General features: G+C 44.8%; 1 protein-coding gene across 11 annotated transcripts in view; it reads right to left on the bottom strand.

The window, feature by feature from the left end:
* Positions 1–20,956, bottom strand: part of LOC115168427 (transmembrane and coiled-coil domains protein 1) — a 105,605-nt gene that overhangs the window by 31,102 nt on the left and 53,547 nt on the right. The gene's annotated exons all lie outside the window — the stretch shown is intronic.

Below are 20,956 nucleotides of genomic sequence, written 5' to 3' on the forward strand. Positions count from 1 at the left end.
ATTCCGCAGTTGGCTATCTGATGGAGAAAACATCTCATAAGGGTAGAAACAAACAGTCAAGCCTGAGCCAATTATCTTCCACAGCTTCAATGTCACAGCCAATGAGCACTGACGGCAAGCACACTGAAAACAACTACCTCACATAGCCTGCATACAACGACCAATGAGCTTTGATTAAACTAAACTCTCAGCCAATCAACTCTCACAGCCAGAATGCCCTGCTTTCATTTTAACACATCTCTTAGCGAATCATCTGCCTGAAATCCCAATTAGCCTTGCATCAGAAGCCTATGATCTCATCTCTGTTCCTACTGGCTACTGCCACTGGGCCTGATGTCACTCACCACACATCCACATTCCACATACTGTAGAAAACATGATGTCACAGTCCTAAACAAAACCACTGTTGTTCATTTGGTTAAGGCTGACTAGGTTTTCTATCCGAGGAAACAGAATCAGTTTTGCTGAGAAACAGCTACACCATAAACCCCTTTTCAGATTATACAGTCATATGACCAACAAGACCATAATGCAGAAGTGTGTGTGTGTTTGTATACCAATTGCTCACAACCAATTAGGGGGAGAAGCGAAGCGGGGCACGTAGGGGGGTAAAGCAGGTGGAGGGCTGCCAAAGAGCCTCTGTACAGAAATGAATTCAGGGAGGGAGAGGAGGATGGAGAGAGAAGGAGAAGGGAGGGCAGAGGGATGAATAAAAGGCTTTAATGAGGGACTGTGGGGAGGGAGGAAGGGAGGAAGGGAGGGAATGGGAGGGACCCACATCCAGAGAGAGAGAGAGAGAGGCTAGAGTTTAGGGGAATGGCAGCTTACATAAGAGTAGGCCTCAGTTATTCTGAGGGTTCTGGGAGTGTGTGTGTGTGTGTGTGTGTGTGTGTGTGTGTGTGTGTGTGTGTGTGTGTGTGTGTGTGTGTGTGTGTGTGTGTGTGTGTGTGTGTGTGTGTTGTGTAATGAATGAAAGTGGGCACATGGCTGCTTGCAGGCTTTAGATATCAACCCCCCTCACTATTACCAAAGACACAGAAAGGCCTATTGTTAAACTGCCCATCACTAAAGCAATATTCTCTTTATCTGCTATCCACTGTCAACGATGACCATTCATTCAAGTCTCTGAAGTGGTACATTTACAAGTAAAAGGACCCATGAGCACCAACATGTGAAGTTTATAGGAGCATGTCACATTGGGTGTCAAATGAAAGATAAGAGTTTATTTGTTTGACTTTTTTATTAAGGCATATACATTTTTCAACAATTTCCACCCTAAAAATGTGGAATAAGCAAATGCTTTGAACTCTCTAGAGACAGCAGGAGCGGTAGAGTTACTCTCAATGATCGGCTATGAAAAGCCAACTGACATTTACTCCTGAGGTGCTGACCTGTTGCACCCTCGACAACTACTGTGATTATTATTATTTGACCATGCTGGTCATTTATGAACATTTGAACATCTTGGCCATGTTCTGTTATAATCTCTACCCGGCACAGCCAGAAGAGGACTGGCCACCCCTCATAGCCTGGTTCCTCTCTAGGTTTCTTCCTAGGTTCTGGCCTTTCTAGGGAGTTTTTCCTTGCCACCGTGCTTCTACACCTGCATTGCTTGCTGTTTGGGGTTTCAGGCTGGGTTTCTGTACATCACTTTGAGATATCAGCTGATGTAAGAAGGGCTTTATAAATACATTTGATTTCTGGTCAAACAGATGGAAAAGGGGTCTTATAAAACATCTACCAGAAAAAGTCTTAAAAAGGTATTAGAAATATATCAAAACACAAATGTTGAAGACCCCTGCCAACTAATATCAACACTTACACTTTGTTTTGGAGAAACTATTTGCCTTCTGTAAATTTAAGAAACTTTGCCTTGTGCCTTGTAATTCCGTTACCAAATACCCACATATATTTAAGATATTTTCAAATTTCTCTCCCTCATGTGGAGCGAGGATAAGGAAAGTTCACAGAACTCAACAGTAAAGGTAGACCTGCCAAATAGTTGTAGTGTTTTTACTGATATCAGATTTGTTTATGAATTAAGTGATTAAAACTCTAACCAAATCGATAACGGAATTACAGAAAATTACTGCAGTTAAATTGGCTACAACAGGAAATCATAGTAGTCACAAACCACAGTTGTTTCACCTGCTACTGTCCTCCTTTCCACTGGCATACTGTTATGTTCAGCTCATAGGGTCACCTGCTACTGTCCTCCTTTCCACTGGCATACTGTTATGTTCAGCTCATAGGGTCACCTGCTACTGTCCTCCTTTCCACTGGCATACTGTTATGTTCAGCTCATAGTGTCACCTGCTACTGTCCTCCTTTCCACTGGCATACTGTTATGTTCAGCTCATAGGGTCACCTGCTACTGTCCTCCTTTCCACTGGCATACTGTTATGTCCAGCTCATAACTGTTTTCTTTCTCTTTCTGTCGTCTGGTGGTCAAAGCAAGGGTGTGACAACAGTCTAGAAAACCCCTCCATCTCTCTCTCCCACTCTTTCTCTATCTTCTCTCTCCAATTAATGTCACCTCTCCCAGCACGTCCATGGACGTTGAAGTGATAGTTGAAATTTGGTCAGTCCGCCCTGGCAGAGCCAAATCTTAACCAATCATAGACAACAATGTTTATCAAGTTTGGACAGCACTGTACAGTACAGAACATAACTGTACAGTAAAGAAAAGTAGAGTAGGAAATATTTGAGTAGAGTACAGTATAATGTACTGTATTATACTCTACTGAACACATCTATTTTACTGTACCTTACTGTACTGAACATATCTACTTTACCTTACTCTACTGTGCTTTACTGTGATGTTCAAACTTATGAAACATAGATGTCTATGATTGTTTCAGATTTGGTCTGGATCAGACCAACCAAATGTGGTCTTGTTTGGGGTGAAGCTCATTACAGTAATAGCCAGTATGTAGAATAATACCCAAATATGCAAAGTAAGTATATTGCATATTTCTACCTTTGTGTGCCCATTTAGGATAAATCACCATGAACAGAATGATATTCATAATTATGCATTTCTGCAAAGTACAGATCAGGGATCCATGATGTAATTCCATTACCGAATGTAAATCCACTTCACATACTGTAGTTCAATAACTAAAATATATTTTTTTAAACTCAAGGTGTCATGTCACACCCCATTCTTTCTGCTGACATCTTTGAATCTTCATTTTGAGCAGATATTTAGGAGTTTTTGTAAAACGTGGTCGCATAAAAAACTGAGGGGGAGCAAACTTTGTATCTGCACAGTTCTTCCCATAAATGTGTTGTGTTTTTGTGAAATTTTCAGTGTAAATTGTTCAAAGTAGTCCAAGTGCATAGAGTTGTATGGTTTGTTAAACTTTGAAATCAATGGTTTTTGGTTGGAATAAACTTGAAAGGGAAAAATCTGTAATCCTAATTCCGTTACCGTGGAATTACCCAAGTGCTGTTGAACATCATTACAGAACAGGTGTTATCTCCTCAGTCAAACAAGGTGAGCTGGCCTGGTACAAAGGGCCTACTTAAACATACATACACACACATACTTACGCCCGCAAACACACACACACACACACACACACACACACACACACACAACTCGTTATGTTCTTCTATCCTCGTGGAGACCTAAAATGTATTTCCATTAAAATTCCTCATTTCCCTAACACCTAACATAAACCTAACCCTTACAATTACCATAACCTTAACCCAAACCCTAAACCCTTACACTAACCCTAACACTAACCCTAAACCTAACCCCTAAGCTTAAAATAGTCTCTGTCCTCATCGGGATGAGGGAAATGTCCCCACAAGGCATCATTTTTCTTGTTTAACTATCCTTTGGGGATTTTACCCCCCCCCCCCACACACACACACACACACACACAATATGAAAAGACAATGAGGAACGTGATCACATACACGTGATACAGAACAATCAAACAAACATCCTAACAGAAATGCTTTCTAGTCTTTTCTCATTAATATGTGTCAATCCATCACTCAGTGAAAGACCAGTTCCAGAGTCTGACTGACCTAACTGGTTTCCAGATGCTTTCAGAGCTGACATCACATACATTCTCCACCGCTGAATTGAGTGCCGTTGCAGTCCCAGCTCTGTCTCTTAGGAGACCAAGCTACTTGAGCAGCTATCAACGTAACCCAGGGAATATCTTTTGAGTGACTCAGGAATTATTTAGTCATTCTGTAAAACAAGCCAAAGGCATTCAAAAGATAATCCACAAGACAGGACATTCTTTAGGGACATTCCTTGGTGGCACTACCATAAATGGCAGAGTAGCTATGTTACCTCGGTGAAGCGTATAGCGTCAGTGCTCCTGAAGCAGTCACTATGGGACACCTCCCTCAGGTGCTGCATGAATGGGAGTGGGTGAAGTTTCCCCTAACCACTGACACAGAATCAGATATAATTCCCCAGAACAGATAAGGTTGCGATTGGGGGAGGGAAATCTGATCCTAGATCTGTGTATTTGGTTAACGTCAACCCGGAGCCAGACTGGGGCAACGAGATACAGATACTGCTGACAAAGAGAGAGTTTACTGCCACAAACCAATAGGGCCTTATAGTGGGATGGTAGGTAACACATGAAGAACAGTGCAGATGCAAAGTTTGGTAACAGAATGACTTTGTGTTTGTACTGTTTGTGTCGTCATTCTGTTACCAAATATTATTTTTGGTCAAGTAAATGTGTCTTTGTAAACTTTCAATGGAAATTGTTAAAAGTAGTCCTTGTGCATAGTGTTGTATGGTTTAACTTAGCAATCATTGGTTTTTGTTTGCATACAGGTTAAAGTGTTAAATCTGAGTCAGCATCATTCTGCTGCAGTAGAATTATCCCCTAAACACAGAGCTGTGTTTAATGCACTGTTTTGTCGACAGGTTGTAGGAGTGTGTGTTTATCAGGCCAGGGAGAAACAAAACCTAATTCTATAGCTAGCCATTGTTCCCATAAGCCTTAGCCCTGTCTCATTTAATGGGCTTTTGGGATATTTATCCAGCAGCCACAACATTGACCCATTTGGACACACACGTAGTGAATGAGAATGTATGGGTTAAGACAAGCTGAGCTAGAATAATATTTGAATAGACCAGAGCAAAACATTAAATCATCTGACTGATTTAGGTTGGATACTCATTTGGATTTCATTCATTTGGAAAAGGAAGCCAAATGTATTCGTCACAGGCTATAATATCACCACAGTGTCATGCCACAGAGGATGCTTCCAGTATTTAGCAGAGGCTCTCTAAATAGAAGGCTCTGGGTTCCAGAGTACAAGGTTATGTTTTCCAGAATAGAAGGCTCTGGGCCATGTGAAATCCAGAGGACTGCCCTCAGCCAGGAAACACAACCACAACCTAGAATGATCATCTTCCCCATTCTGATTCCAAAGAGAGAAGCAAGTCCTAAACAGCTGCCAGGGTGGAACATGCCAGAAAGAGAAACCCAGGGACAACACAGACAGAACAGTTACAGGCCCTGGACTGAGAAGAAGGAAGAGAGAAAGAAAGAAGGGCAGAAAGAACATGAAAAATTAAGAACATGTAAAATAAATAGAGATAGGGAGGGGATAGAGGACAACTACGAAAGAGAAGGATTGGGAGAAAGAGAGAGAGAGTGAGGGAAAGGGAGAACAATCAGAAAAAAGAGTGAGAGGTAGACTGAGATCCATAAACTCCCCACCATGTGGATGGGTTATGAGTTGTCGGGATGGGTGTGTGTGTGTGTTGGAGGTTACGTAAAGGGAGAAGAGTGAAAGCTTTGTTTGGTCCTCAAGCCCCTAGGAGAAGAGACCCAATCTCAGGGCCCTCTAAACAATATCCTCCCCATTGAGAACAGGCTCCCCAGACCCTCATCTCCCATCAATGGGCTGGCTAGGAGTTACATAAACCACTGGGCAGATTATTAATAGAGGCTTTATGATGAAGGACGAGGGGCAGCCATGGTTCTAATGGCCAACCCAAACAGCAAGACCAGAGAAACACCACCAACAACAAAACACAGGCTTACTGCTCAGTCCCATTCTCTGGCGGGTGATATGGAATTGAATAGGTGCGACCTTCTGAAGTGAATAATACGTTTTCAAAGCCCACTATGAAAAACTGGATCCATAAAGGAGGCTCTGAGCAGCTGGTCTGAACATAGTAGAGCACAGATTGCATCTAGCAATGGTTTTGGGCCTAGCCACTGTGCCTCGGTGCAGTTGGGTGTGGTAGACTAGAACGTAGTGACCCTGACTCAACACACCAATAGGGAATTTCATACAGGTTTACCTATGGTGTGCTAAAGAGACACATCTTGTCATAGATTACAGTGACTGTCGCAAGGGGGTGATTTTGTGTGTTTCCTATAGTATGGGTGTGTGTCAGTAGTCCTGTACATACAGCCCATGTGTACGAGCTAAGGTGTCCTGTTGAGTGTGTGGTTATGCATGTTCATACGTGTGTGTGTGTGTGTGTGTGTGTGTGTTTGTTTTTGTCTTCACAAGGATGGTAAGACAAGGAAAATTCAGACAAGTGGGGACATTTCGCCAGTCCCCACAAGGATAAAGGTTATTTTAAGCTTAGGAGTTAGGTTTAGTGTTAGAATTTGAGATTGAGGAGTTAGGTTTGGGGTTAAGGTTAGGGTTAGGTTTAGGGGTTAGGGAATATAGGATTTTTAAAGGGAATCAAAGGATAGTAAAACAAATGTGTGTGTGTGCGTGCGTGTCTAGTGGTTATGGTCAGTATTTACCCGACCCGGTCCTGTTTACACCCGTTTACACCTGTTTAAACCAGTCTCATCCTGATTATGCAACACAGATACAGAGGGGTCGCTATCCCATAATGCCTTGCTGGCCATGTACAATACAGTATATAGCAGGGGAAGTGTGTTGTCCGCAACACCCTGCCAGCCTATTCATGGCCAGGAAGACACAGAGACTAGGACAATCTGTAAAAACCTTTAGTCCCTACATGGTTTGATATGCCCCCCCCAAACACCCCTCTCCTGGCCTTGATGGCCCACTTGGTGCTCCAATCTTGACCTGGCTGGCCCCTCTTCATTAGCCCTGGTAGGTGGGCTGTTGGGGGGCTTGGAGGGAGGATTCAGCCATTCCAGTTCTACCCAGTTCAACCAGTTACAGTGTGAACTGGACCACCAGCTAAGCCAGGACATTTGAGTTAGGGTGCAGAGTGAGTCTAGAGCGCCCTCTACAGATACTGTACAGTACTGCAGTCTACCATTGGGAGTGGTAATGTAAGTGTAGAAATCTAGCACAGGGCTTCCCAAATGGTAGGCCAGGAGGACTGACTGGTGTGTACTGTAGCAGCTGGGTCATTGTGGGTACCAGTGCATAAAGCTGGGTTTTGGTTTACTTCATAGGTCATGAAATTTAAAAAGTGTGTGCGAGAGAGAGAGAAAAAAAGAGAGAAAGACAGAGGGAGAAGGGGAGGGGTAGAGAGAGAAGACGAGACAGAAGGGGAGGGGATCAAGAGAGAAGAGAGAGGGAGAAGGGGAGGGGTAGAGAGAGCAGAAGAGACAGAAGGGGAGGGGATCAAGAGAGAAGAGAGAGGGAGAAGGGGAGGGGTAGAGAGAGCAGAAGAGACAGAAGGGGAGGGGATCAAGAGAGAAGAGAGAGGGAGAAGGGGAGGGGTAGAGAGAGCAGAAGAGACAGAAGGGGAGGGGATCAAGAGAGAAGAGAGAGGGAGAAGGGGAGGGGTAGAGAGAGCAGAAGAGACAGAAGGGGAGGGGATCAAGAGAGAAGAGAGAGGGAGAAGGGGAGGGGTAGAGAGAGCAGAAGAGAGAGAGGGAGAAGGGGATGGGTAGAGAGAGCAGAAGAGAGAGAGGGAGAAGGGGAGGGGATAGAGAGAGAAGAATAGACAGAGAGGGAGAAGGGGAGGGGATTGAGAGAGAAGAAGAGACAGAGGGGGAGAAAGTCGAATTCCCGAGCTAGATTGAATCCCCGAGCTGACAAGGTAAAAATCTGTCATTCTGCCACTGAACAAGGCAGTTAACCCACTGTTCCTAGGCTGTCATTGTAAATAAGAATTTGTTCTTAACCGACTTGCCTAGTTAAAGGTTAAATAAAAAATGTAGAGACAGAGGGAGTTGAGCGATGCATTGGTGACCACTAGGTGGTGCTATCCCAACAGCAATGCATACCATCTCTGGGAAAGACTGTTTTCAGTTCCATCTCTCCTGACACACAAGTATACAGACCCTCTGGGACCATCTGCCTTAGAGCACATTCTAGAATGCCTTTGATCTGAGTAGCCCGGTCTGTGTCCCTGACCAAAGCCATTTCCTGTCAACATTCCTCTTTCTTTATTACATTCTTCCATTATTGTTCAACCTGTGTCAGATCTAACACACATCTAAAGCCCTTTACATAACTGTATTGAGACATTACATAAAGACACACGTGTGAGTGGGTGAGGCGAGAGGAAAAGACAAGAGATGAAAGGACAGGAATGGTAAGACGGGGATGGATGATTGACAGCAATAGCAATTGGAACCAAGGCTAGCTTTCTGGGTGAGGCCATAGAATTACACTAGAACAATCAATTTAATAGGATCGTTGTAGGCCAGACTAAGTGCATATATTGTACTTGCAAGATATAAGAAAGAGGAGATTGATCTTCAATATTACTTACACCTATTCGGTCCCTTCATATATGCACGTCCTGAAGGGTATTGGGGCTAGGATAAGAAGGGGCCTTAGAGACTAAAATGACGCTCTGATAGGAGGATGTGTGTAAGAACATGGTAGGCTGGAATCTGATAGGTGGACTGGCGGACAAGGCAGTGCATGACAGGTCAGACGATGGTTACTGTGTGTGTGCTCTCCTGTGTGTTAACTGGGTCAGTGGACCAGAGCTGCAGAGCTGAGCTCAGCAATCTATATCCTCATCTATTATTCATCAAATACACACACACACGCATATACACTCGGAGTGGCAGGGAGAAACAGAACACACACACACTCATGTACACTCAGGGAGTGGCAGGGAGAAACAGAACACTCATATACACTCAGGGAGTGGCAGGGAGAAACAGAACACACTCTCATATACACTCAGGGAGTGGCAGGGAGAAAAGAGAACACACTCTCATATACACTCAGGGAGTGGCAGGGAGAAACAGAACACACTCATATACACTCGGAGTGGCAGGGAGAAACAGAACACACACTCGTATACACTCAGGGAGTGGCAGGGAGAAACAGAACACACACTCGTATACACTCAGGGAGTGGCAGGGAGAAACAGAACACACTCTCATATACACTCAGGGAGTGGCAGGGAGAAACAGAACACACACTCATATACACTCAGGGAGTGGCAGGGAGAAACAGAACACACACTCGTATACACTCAGGGAGTGGCAGGGAGAAACAGAACACACACTCGTATACACTCAGGGAGTGGCAGGGAGAAACAGAACACACACTCGTATACACTCAGGGAGTGGCAGGGAGAAACAGAACACACACTCGTATACACTCAGGGAGTGGCAGGGAGAAACAGAACACACACTCGTATACACTCAGGGAGTGGCAGGGAGAAACAGAACACACACTCGTATACACTCAGGGAGTGGCAGGGAGAAACAGAACACACACTCGTATACACTCAGGGAGTGGCAGGGAGAAACAGAACACACACTCGTATACACTCAGGGAGTGGCAGGGAGAAACAGAACACACACTCGTATACACTCAGGGAGTGGCAGGGAGAAACAGAACACACACTCGTATACACTCAGGGAGTGGCAGGGAGAAACAGAACACACACTCGTATACACTCAGGGAGTGGCAGGGAGAAACAGAACACACACTCGTATACACTCAGGGAGTGGCAGGGAGAAACAGAACACACACTCGCATACACTCAGGGAGTGGCAGGGAGAAACAGAACACACACTCGCATACACTCAGGGAGTGGCAGGGAGAAACAGAACACACACTCGTATACACTCAGGGAGTGGCAGGGAGAAACAAAACACACACTCGTATACACTCAGGGAGTGGCAGGGAGAAACAGAACACACACTCGTATACACTCAGGGAGTGGCAGGGAGAAACAGAACACACACTCGTATACACTCAGGGAGTGGCAGGGAGAAACAGAACACACACTCGTATACACTCAGGGAGTGGCAGGGAGAAACAGAACACACACTCGTATACACTCAGGGAGTGGCAGGGAGAAACAGAACACACACTCGTATACACTCAGGGAGTGGCAGGGAGAAACAGAACACACACTCGTATACACTCAGGGAGTGGCAGGGAGAAACAGAACACACACTCGTATACACTCAGGGAGTGGCAGGGAGAAACAGAACACACACTCGTATACACTCAGGGAGTGGCAGGGAGAAACAGAACACACACTCGTATACACTCAGGGAGTGGCAGGGAGAAACAGAACACACACTCGTATACACTCAGGGAGTGGCAGGGAGAAACAGAACACACACTCGTATACACTCAGGGAGTGGCAGGGAGAAACAGAACACACACTCGTATACACTCAGGGAGTGGCAGGGAGAAACAGAACACACACTCGTATACACTCAGGGAGTGGCAGGGAGAAACAGAACACACTCGTATACACTCAGGGAGTGGCAGGGAGAAACAGAACACACTCGTATACACTCAGGGAGTGGCAGGGAGAAACAGAACACACACTCGTATACACTCAGGGAGTGGCAGGGAGAAACAGAACACACTCGTATACACTCAGGGAGTGGCAGGGAGAAACAGAACACACTCGTATACACTCAGTGAGTGGCAGGGAGAAACAGAACACACTTGTATACACTCAGGGAGTGGCAGGGAGAAACAGAACACACTCTCCATTTCCTCTTACACAGTCTCTCATACACACACGTACACTCACAGGGAGTGGCAACAAAAGACAGAACACACCAACACTCACTATCTAAGAATGTTAGTATAGTCTGCAGACTGTCTGTGAGAGAAGGAGTACCAATCACAGTATGCTCACAAACATACAGTATGATTTAACTAATTATGGTCAAATTAACCTTCAATTGGATTAAGGAGGGTATTTTCATTGTCTTGCCAACCTTAACACAGATACAGTGAAGTGGACCAATGACAGTCAAGTGCTCTTTGACACAAAGACCGAGTGGACCAATGACAGTCAAGTGCTCTTTGACACAAAGACCGAGTGGACCAATGACAGTCATATGATCTTTGACACAGAGACAGAGTCTACCAATAACATCTTAGGTGCTGCCAATTGCCGGTGGTATTTGCCAGTGAGCAAACATGTGGGGGAAGGTTGACCAGGACATCCTCCCATCCTCCCCAGAGAGTAGAGATGTGGCAATTCTCAATGCCAATAACCAAAGAGGAAGGACCAGCTGTGGACCCCAAAACAACCTCACAAAGGACATCCACATGCACGCGCACATACACACACAAACGCTCACAAAAGCAGGCAAACACACACACACACACTGTAGTGTTCTTGACCAATGTACTTGATATGCTCTACTTCAGGAGCAGAGAAGCTGGTACTAATATATATATATATATATATATATATATATATATATATATATATATTGGCAAGAAAAAATATGTGAACCCTTTGGAATTACCTGGATTTCTGCATAAATTGGTCATCAAATTTGATCTGATCTTCATCAAAGTCACAACAGCCATATGTGTGTATATATATATTAGCAGTGAGAACGGCAGAGTGCAGCCATAGCCACCCTGCCCAGATTTGAAAGCTTCTAAACCAGGGAATAAAGGGTCAAACATCTCTCCATCCCCCCTCTTCCTTAGACTGCTATTATAACACTCCCTCCCCTCTGGTCCTCCTCCCTCCATTCCTCTCACATATCAACTCTACTTCTCCACCACTCCCTCCCCTCTGGTCCTCCTCCCTCCATTCCTCTCACATATCAACTCTACTTCTCCACCACTCCCTCCCCTCTGGTCCTCCTCCCTCCATTCCTCTCACATATCAACTCTACTTCTCCACCACTCCCTCCCCTCTGGTCCTCCTCCCTCCATTCCTCTCACATATCAACTCTACTTCTCCACCACTCCCTCCCCTCTGGTCCTCCTCCCTCCATTCCTCTCACATATCAACTCTACTTCTCCACCACTCCCTCCCCTCTGGTCCTCCTCCCTCCATTCCTCTCACATATCAACTCTACTTCTCCACCACTCCCTCCCCTCTGGTCCTCCTCCCTCCATTCCTCTCACATATCAACTCTACTTCTCCACCACTCCCTCCCCTCTGGTCCTCCTCCCTCCATTCCTCTCACATATCAACTCTACTTCTCCACCACTCCCTCCCCTCTGGTCCTCCTCCCTCCATTCCTCTCACATATCAACTCTACTTCTCCACCACTCCCTCCCCTCTGGTCCTCCTCCCTCCATTCCTCTCACATATTAACTCTACTTCTCCACCACTCCCTCCCCTCTGGTCCTCCTCCCTCCATTCCTCTCACATATCAACTCTACTTCTCCACCACTCCCTCCCCTCTGGTCCTCCTCCCTCCATTCCTCTCACATATCAACTCTACTTCTCCACCACTCCCTCCCCCCTGGTCCTCCTCCCTCCATTCCTCTCACATATCAACTCTACTTCTCCACCACTCCCTCCCCTCTGGTCCTCCTCCCTCCATTCCTCTCACATATCAACTCTACTTCTCCACCACTCCCTCCCCTCTGGTCCTCCTCCCTCCATTCCTCTCACATATCAACTCTACTTCTCCACCACTCCCTCCCCTCTGGTCCTCCTCCCTCCATTCCTCTCACATATTAACTCTACTTCTCCACCACTCCCTCCCCTCTGGTCCTCCTCCCTCCATTCCTCTCACATATCAACTCTACTTCTCCACCACTCCCTCCCCTCTGGTCCTCCTCCCTCCATTCCTCTCACATATCAACTCTACTTCTCCACCACTCCCTCCCCTCTGGTCCTCCTCGCTCCATTCCTCTCACATATCAACTCTACTTCTCCACCACTCCCTCCCCTCTGGTCCTCCTCCCTCCATTCCTCTCACATATCAACTCTACTTCTCCACCACTCCCTCCCCTCTGGTCCTCCTCCCTCCATTCCTCTCACATTTCAACTCTACTTCTCCACCACTCCCTCCCCTCTGGTCCTCCTCCCTCCATTCCTCTCACATATCAACTCTACTTCTCCACCACTCCCTCCCCTCTGGTCCTCCTCCCTCCATTCCTCTCACATATCAACTCTACTTCTCCACCACTCCCTCCCCTCTGGTCCTCCTCCCTCCATTCCTCTCACATATTAACTCTACTTCTCCACCACTCCCTCCCCTCTGGTCCTCCTCCCTCCATTCCTCTCACATATTAACTCTACTTCTCCACCACTCCCTCCCCTCTGGTCCTCCTCCCTCCATTCCTCTCACATATCAACTCTACTTCTCCACCACTCCCTCCCCTCTGGTCCTCCTCCCTCCATTCCTCTCACATATCAACTCTACTTCTCCACCACTCCCTCCCCTCTGGTCCTCCTCCCTCCATTCCTCTCACATATCAACTCTACTTCTCCACCACTCCCTCCATTCCATCTCTCTCAAATCTGCTGCTCTTATCCCTCCCTCCATCCTCTCTCCATGCTTCTAATCTACTCCAGCACTCCCTCACTCTATCCGATCACTACTCTGATGTACTCCACCTCTCCTTTTATTTACATTCTATCTGTCCCCTCGTCCCTCATTTATTCCACCCCTCCACTCATCTCATGGGGGGTGTTCATCATTTGCATATGCACAGTGTGGTGCATGTACATTTGCATGGTAACAGTGTGTGTACAGTATTTGCATGTGTGTAATCTTCACACTGTGGTGTCTGCATACTAATGTAGGATGCCATGGTTAGGGCGTTGGCCTATATGGGTAATTACTGCTGACTATTCAGCAGCCTGATTAAACAGGCTGTGGCAACACTTCACAGAGAGAACACACACACAGTGTTTCCCCTATATGCATTTAGCAGCGGCACACTGACATGGCCACCACTGCAAATAAACTCAGCAAAAAAAGAAACGTCCTCTCACTGTCAACTACATTTATTTTCAGCAAACTTAACATTCTTGTATGAACAAAACAAGATTCAACTGAGACATAAACTGAACAAGTTCCACAGACATGTGACTAACAGAAATGTAATAATGAGTCCCTGAACAAAGGGGAGGGGGGGGGGGTCAAAATCAAAAGTAACAGTCAGTATCTGGTGTGGCCACCAGCTAAATTAGGTACTGCAGTGCATCTCCTCCTCATGGACTACACCAGATTTGCCAGTTCTTGCTGTGAGATGTTACCCCACTCTTCCACCAAGGGACCTGCAAGTTCCCGGACATTTCTGGGGGGAATGGCCTGAGCCCTCACCCTCTGATCCAACAGGTCCCAAACGTGCTCAATGGGATTGAGATCCGGGTTCTTCGCTGGCCATGGCAGAACACTGACATTCCTGTCTTGCAGGAAATCACGCACAGAACAAGCAGTATGGCTGGTGGCATTGTCATGCTGGAGGGTCATGTCAGGATGAGCCTGCAGGAAGGGTACCACATAAGGGAGGAGGATGTCTTCCCTGTAACGCACAGCATTGAGATTGCCTGCAATGACAACAAGCTCAGTCCGATGATGCTGTGACACACCGCCCCCGACCATGACGGACCCTCCACCTCCAAATCGATTCCTCTCCAGAGTACAGGCCTCAGTGTAATGCTCATTCCTTCGACGATAAACGCGAATCCGACCATCACCCCTGGTGAGACAAAACTGTGACTCGTCAGTGAAGAGCACTTTTTGACAGTCCTGTCTGGTCCAGCGACGGTGGGTTTGGGCCCATAGGTGACGTTGTTTCCGGTGATGTCTGGTGAGGACCTGCCTTACAACAGGCCTACAAGCTCTCAGTCCAGCCTCTCTCAGCCTATTGCTGACAGTCTGAGCACTGATGGAGGGATTGTGCGTTCCTGGTGTAACTCAGGCATTTGTTGTTGCCATCCTGTACCTGTCCTGCAGGTGTGATGTTCGGATGTACCGATCCTGTGCAGGTGTTGTTACATGTGGTCTGCCACGGCGAGGACGATCAGCTGTCCGTCCTGTCTCCCTGTAGCGCTGTCTTAGGTGTCTCACAGTATGGACATTGCAATTTATTGCCCTGGCCACATCTGCAGTCCTCATGCCTCTTCGCAGCATGCCTAAGGCACGTTCACACAGATGAGCAGGGACCCTCGGGCATCTTTTTTTTTGTGTTTTTCAGAGTCAGTAGAAAGGCCTCTTTAGTGTCCTAAGTTTTCATAACTGTCACCTTAATTGCCTACTGTCTGTAAGCTGTTAGTGTCTTAACGACCATTCCGCAGGTGTATGTTCATTAATTGTTTATGGTTTATTCAACAAGCATGGGAAACAGTGTTTAAACCCTTTACAATGAAGATCTGTGAAGTTACTTGAATTTTTACAAATTATCTTTGAAAGAGAGTCCTGAAAAAGGGACGTTTCTTTTTTTGCCGAGTTTCTATATATATATATATATATATATATATATATATTTTTTTTTTATAATGTAGATATATAAATGTATTCCCCAGGAAGACCCCATCCGCCGATGTGCCACCGCTACTAAAACAATCTTAGGTGAAACACTGTACACAGACATCAAGCACGTGCATACACACACATGCATGCAAACACACAGAGACACACAGACAGACACACAGACAAGGTCTAAAAAAAAAATTCAGAGGTCTTGGCTGATTTCTTTTCCCATGATGTCAAGCAAAGAGGCACTGAGTTTGAAGGTAGGCCTTGAAATACATCCACAGGTACACCTCCAATTGACTCAAATTATGTCAATTAGCCTATCAGAAGCTTCCAAAGCCATGACATCCTTTTCAGGAATTTTCCAAGCTGTTTAAAGGCACAGTCAACTTAGTGTATGTAAACTTCTGACCCACTGGAATTGTGATACAGTGAATTAGTGAAATAAGTGAAATAATCTGTCAGTAAACAATTGTTGGAAAAATTACTTGTGTCATGCACAAAGTAGATGTCCTAACCGACTTGCCAAAACTATAGTTTGTTAACAAGAAATTTGTGGAGTGGTTGAAAAACAAGTTTTAATGACTCCAACCTAAGTGTATGTAAACTTCCGACTTCAACTATATATATAAATAAAAAGCTGAAATCAAAGCTGAAATCAATCACTCTCTCTACTACTATTCTGACATTTCACATTCTTAAAATAAAGTGGTGATCCTAACTGACCTAAGACAGGGAATTTTTACTAGGATTAAATGTCAGGAATTGTGAAAAACTTATGTTTAAATGTATTTGGCTGAGGTGTATTTAAACTTCCGACTTCAACAGTATATTCAGGTAAACAGCAAAAGAAGCACAACTGAAATTGATAAAAAACAAAACAAAAAAGACCACAGATGACAACTGGTTTGATGCAGATTGTAAAATTATAAAGGAAAAAACTTAGAACACTATCCAACCAAAAGCACAGAGACCCAAATAATGGTACGACTCATAACCCCAATCTTTAAGAATGGAGACAAATTTGACCCTAACAATTACACAGGCATTTGTGTTAACAGTAACCTAGGGAAGGTTTTCTGTAGTATTATTAATGTCAGAATTCTAATTGGATTTATACCAAAACATCGCACGACTGATCATATTTACAGCCTACAAACTCTGATAGATAAACATGTCCACCAAAATAATACCAACATATATGCTTGCTTTATTGACTTCCAAAAAGCATTTGATTCTATTTGGCATACAGGACTGTTCTACAAAGTTATTGAAAGTGGTGTAGGGGGTAAAACATATGACATAACTACATCAATACGTGCGGCATTAAAATTGGAAGGAAAATAACAGAATTCTTTAACCAGGGGCAAGGCCTTAACCAGGGTTGCAATCTGAGCCCTGCACTCTTCAATATTTACATCAACGAATTGGCCACTATTCTAGAAAAATCCTCAGCCCCTGGTGTTAGTCTCCACAATTCAGAGGTTAAATGCCTACTCTTCGCAGATGACCCATGCCTGCTGTCACCCACAGCACATGGCCTACAGCAGAGCCTGGACCTGCTAGAGCCGTACTGCCAGACCTGGGCCCTGGCAGTAAAAAAGTCATGACTAAAATAATGATTTTCCAGAGAAGATCCAGCTCTCAGGGAATTAGACCAAAGTTCTCAATTGGTACAAAACATATAGAGTACTGCACACACTACAATTCCTTAGGTTTAAAAATAAGCTCATCTGGACACCTTAATGATGCAGTGAATGAACTGAGAGAGAAAGCACGCAGGGCATTCTACACCATTAAAAAATCTGAGTGACAGTGTCTGACAGACCAATCAACATGCACATGTCCTCAACTGTATGCTTATTGCTATTGTTCAATGCATGGTTATTTTGACCCTTGGTTATTGTTGTTACTGTTGTCCCATTGACAATTTCGATTCTTATTATTTTAATATTGTAAATATCTAAAGTAAGCTTTGGCAATATGTACATTGTTACGTCATTGTTACCAACGGTCAAAATAACCATACATTGAACAATAACAATAAGCATACAGTAGAGTACATGTGGAGGTTGATTGGTCTGTCAGACACTGTCCCTCAACTTATGGCAGGCAGCAATGTAGTGCGCTGCCAACCCACAGCTCTCAGCGTCTTCCCCCAACAGGACGGGTAGCCTATTCTCATCAGAGAATAAGGGTTTCAAATGCAACTTGTTTCTCCTTTCTGGGGCGGTTCCCATTGCTTAGAAGGCAGCCACGGTTCGTCCTTTATTTAAAGGGGTCATTGTAAATAAGAATTTGTTCTTAACTGACTTGCCTAGTTAAATAAAGGTAAAATAAAGGTAAAATAAAAAAATTAAACATCATGCCATTAAAGCAAATTGAATTCAATTCAATTGACAGAAAGAGAGAAAAACAGATAAAGAGAAACAGAGAGAGAGAGAAAGAAATAGAGAGAGAAACAGAGCAACAGAGGTAGAGAGATAAATAGATAGAGAGAAACAAAGAGAGAGACAGAGGTAGAGAGAGAGAGAGACAGAAAGATTACAGCTTACTACAGTATATCCTCTGCTGCTGCATGCAGCTCAGTCTTGTGTTCTGTGAAAATATGATGAACATTATTTTGTTTAAAGATTATTTGATCTCTGAGAAATTAAGCTTATTGATTGCACCCAAATTGGCCATTTTAATTTATAGTTTTCATATAATAATCAATAAATATAGTACCTAGCATCTGATTTTTTCTAACAATGAGTTAGGAATCCCCCAAAATTGTCAAAAGCCACCCACGGACCCCCCCACCCAACAACGAGCGGTCAGAACCTAGTAATATCAGGATGTAGGATGGGACATCAACCTAACAACTTCAATGACTTATTTATCTGAACAGGGTAAAACAAACATCACCAAATTCACTGAGAACACGTTACATATGATGAAGAAACTGAAATTGAATACTCCAAGCCGCAGCTTGTTAGACATGAGGAATCCAAAGAGGTGGTCAAAAGCCACCAAAAGCCACTTATGGACCCCAGACATAGAGAACTGATACTATATACTCATTGTTGGTTGGAATTGGTGTGGGGTGTGTGTTTGTGTGGGGGGGGGGGGGGTGTCCATAGGTGGCTTTTGACCTCATGTCTAACTCATTATTAGAAAAACGTTTGTTCCAAATCGGATGTTAGGAAGTATATGTATTGGATATTATATGAATCCTGTAAATTAAAATGGCAAATTTGGGTGCAATCAGTAATTTCTCAGACATCAACAAATAAGGATGCATGAATGCTAATCTTATCTGTTTCTAACTACAGAATTAATTTCAGAACAATCTGAGATGATGGTTGTCATGGTTTGCTGAAATGACATGGAACGACCTGACTAAAACTGAATGTGAAACTTCCGCTCATCTGCACCTCCACCACAGGAAACAGCAAAGTGTCTTTTACCCACGGAGAACAGACGCACATGCACGTACACACAACATCCACACACACATATATAACAGTCTACACAATATTATTCATATCTGGAGCACTAGAGAGCACAACACACTCAAGTGTCAAAACATCTTCCTAACCAGCACAGGTAGCTGGTGGCTCCTTAATTGGGGAGGACAAGCTCATACTGTAGGAATGGCTGGAATGGTATAAAACACATCAAACAAGTGGTTTCCATGTGTTTGGTCATATTCCATTCAATCATTTATTATGAGCCCTCCTCCCCTCACCAGCCTCCTGTTTCTGAGAGCAGAGTATGACAATGACTCTAAAAGGGCTGCTATTTCAAGCCTAGTGGAATAGAAAGCTGAGAGTGCTGTTCCTATTTGAATGAATCCAAGATGGCGTAGCAGTCAGACGTCTTTGTCTCGGCCCATGTATATATATCTTTTTCTTCGCATTCTTTTTAATATTTCTCCTAAACCTCAACTTCAAAATACTCTCCTGCAACCCGCCTCACCCAATGTGGTGTGGGTCTGTTTTTTTTCTAAAGTATTTCTATTTACCTCCGAACTGGAATACCTCAACTGAAGCTAGCTAGCTAACTAGCTACCAGCTATCAGCTATCAGTCAGCTAACCTTTAGCTCCGAAACGCATTTCAAACCAGAGCATACCGGACCTATTTTTCTCTCCATATCCCCGGATTCCTATCGCAAACTCTGAACCCTTTCATCTGGATTATGGCAGCTAGCTAACCGCAACCCGGGTTGACTACTCCTGGCTAACGTTTCCGTCCTGGAGCAAGCACCAACTAGCCTGGGTCTAGCCCATGCTAGACCCATCTCCCGGCTAGGGCTCCTGGGCTACTCCTGAAGCCCACTCCTCGGCTACAATATCCGTACCCCTTCTACTGCCGGTACGGGGCACAGAACCCCGCCGATCCTTCACGACTGGAATACCGACAATCTGCCCGAGAATCCCAACAGGCCCCTTAGGCACGATGTCCCCTGAGGTCCCATTCTGTTAACCGCGGCCTGCTAGCTATCAATAGCATATTGGACTGTTAGCTGATCCACCGGCCAGTTTCTTGGACCACTATACCCATTTTGCCAATTGGACTTGGACCCCTCTGCTACTTGGAACCCTACTAATTCCACGAATGGTCTATCGACGTCACCGCACGAAGAGGAAAAAACTGACTTTTCCCCTATCGCGACGTCCCTCTAAGGCCCTTATGCTACCTTGCTAGACCCGGCCTGCTAACTGCTAGCCCCGGCCTGCTAACTGTCTGAATCGCCATGTCCACAGCCAGCCCAACCACTCACTGGACCCATACGATCACTTGGCTACGCATGCCTCTCCCTAATATCAATATGCCTTGTCCATTACTGTCCTGATTAGTGATTACTGTCTTATTTCACTGTAGAGCCTATAGCCCTGCTCAGTATGCCTTAACCAACAATGTTGTTCCACCTGCCACATATGCGATGACATCACCTGGTTTAAACGTCTCTAGAGACTATATCTCCCTCTTCATTACTCAATGCCTAGGTTTACCTCCAATGTACTCTCTTGCTACCATACCTTTGTCTGTACATTATGCCTTGAATCTATGCTACCGTGCCCAGAAACCTGCTCCCTTTACTCTCTGTTCCGAACGTGCTAGACGGCCAGTTCTTATAGCCTTTAGCCGTACCCTTATCCTACTTCTCGTCTGTTCCTCTGGTGATGTAGAGGTTAATCCAGGACCTGCAGTGCCTAGCTCCACTCCTACTCCCCAGGTGCTCTCATTTGTTGACTTCTGTAAACGTAAAAGCCTTGGTTTCATGCACTCCCTAAGTATGCTTTATTCACTGCTTTAGCGCATTCTGCCTACCCAGATATCTTAGCCGTGTCTGAATCCTGGCTTAGGAAAACAACCAAAAACCCTGAAATTTCCATCCCTA

This window comes from Salmo trutta, chromosome 30 (genome assembly GCF_901001165.1).
Source record: "Salmo trutta chromosome 30, fSalTru1.1, whole genome shotgun sequence".
NCBI lineage: Eukaryota > Metazoa > Chordata > Actinopteri > Salmoniformes > Salmonidae > Salmo > Salmo trutta.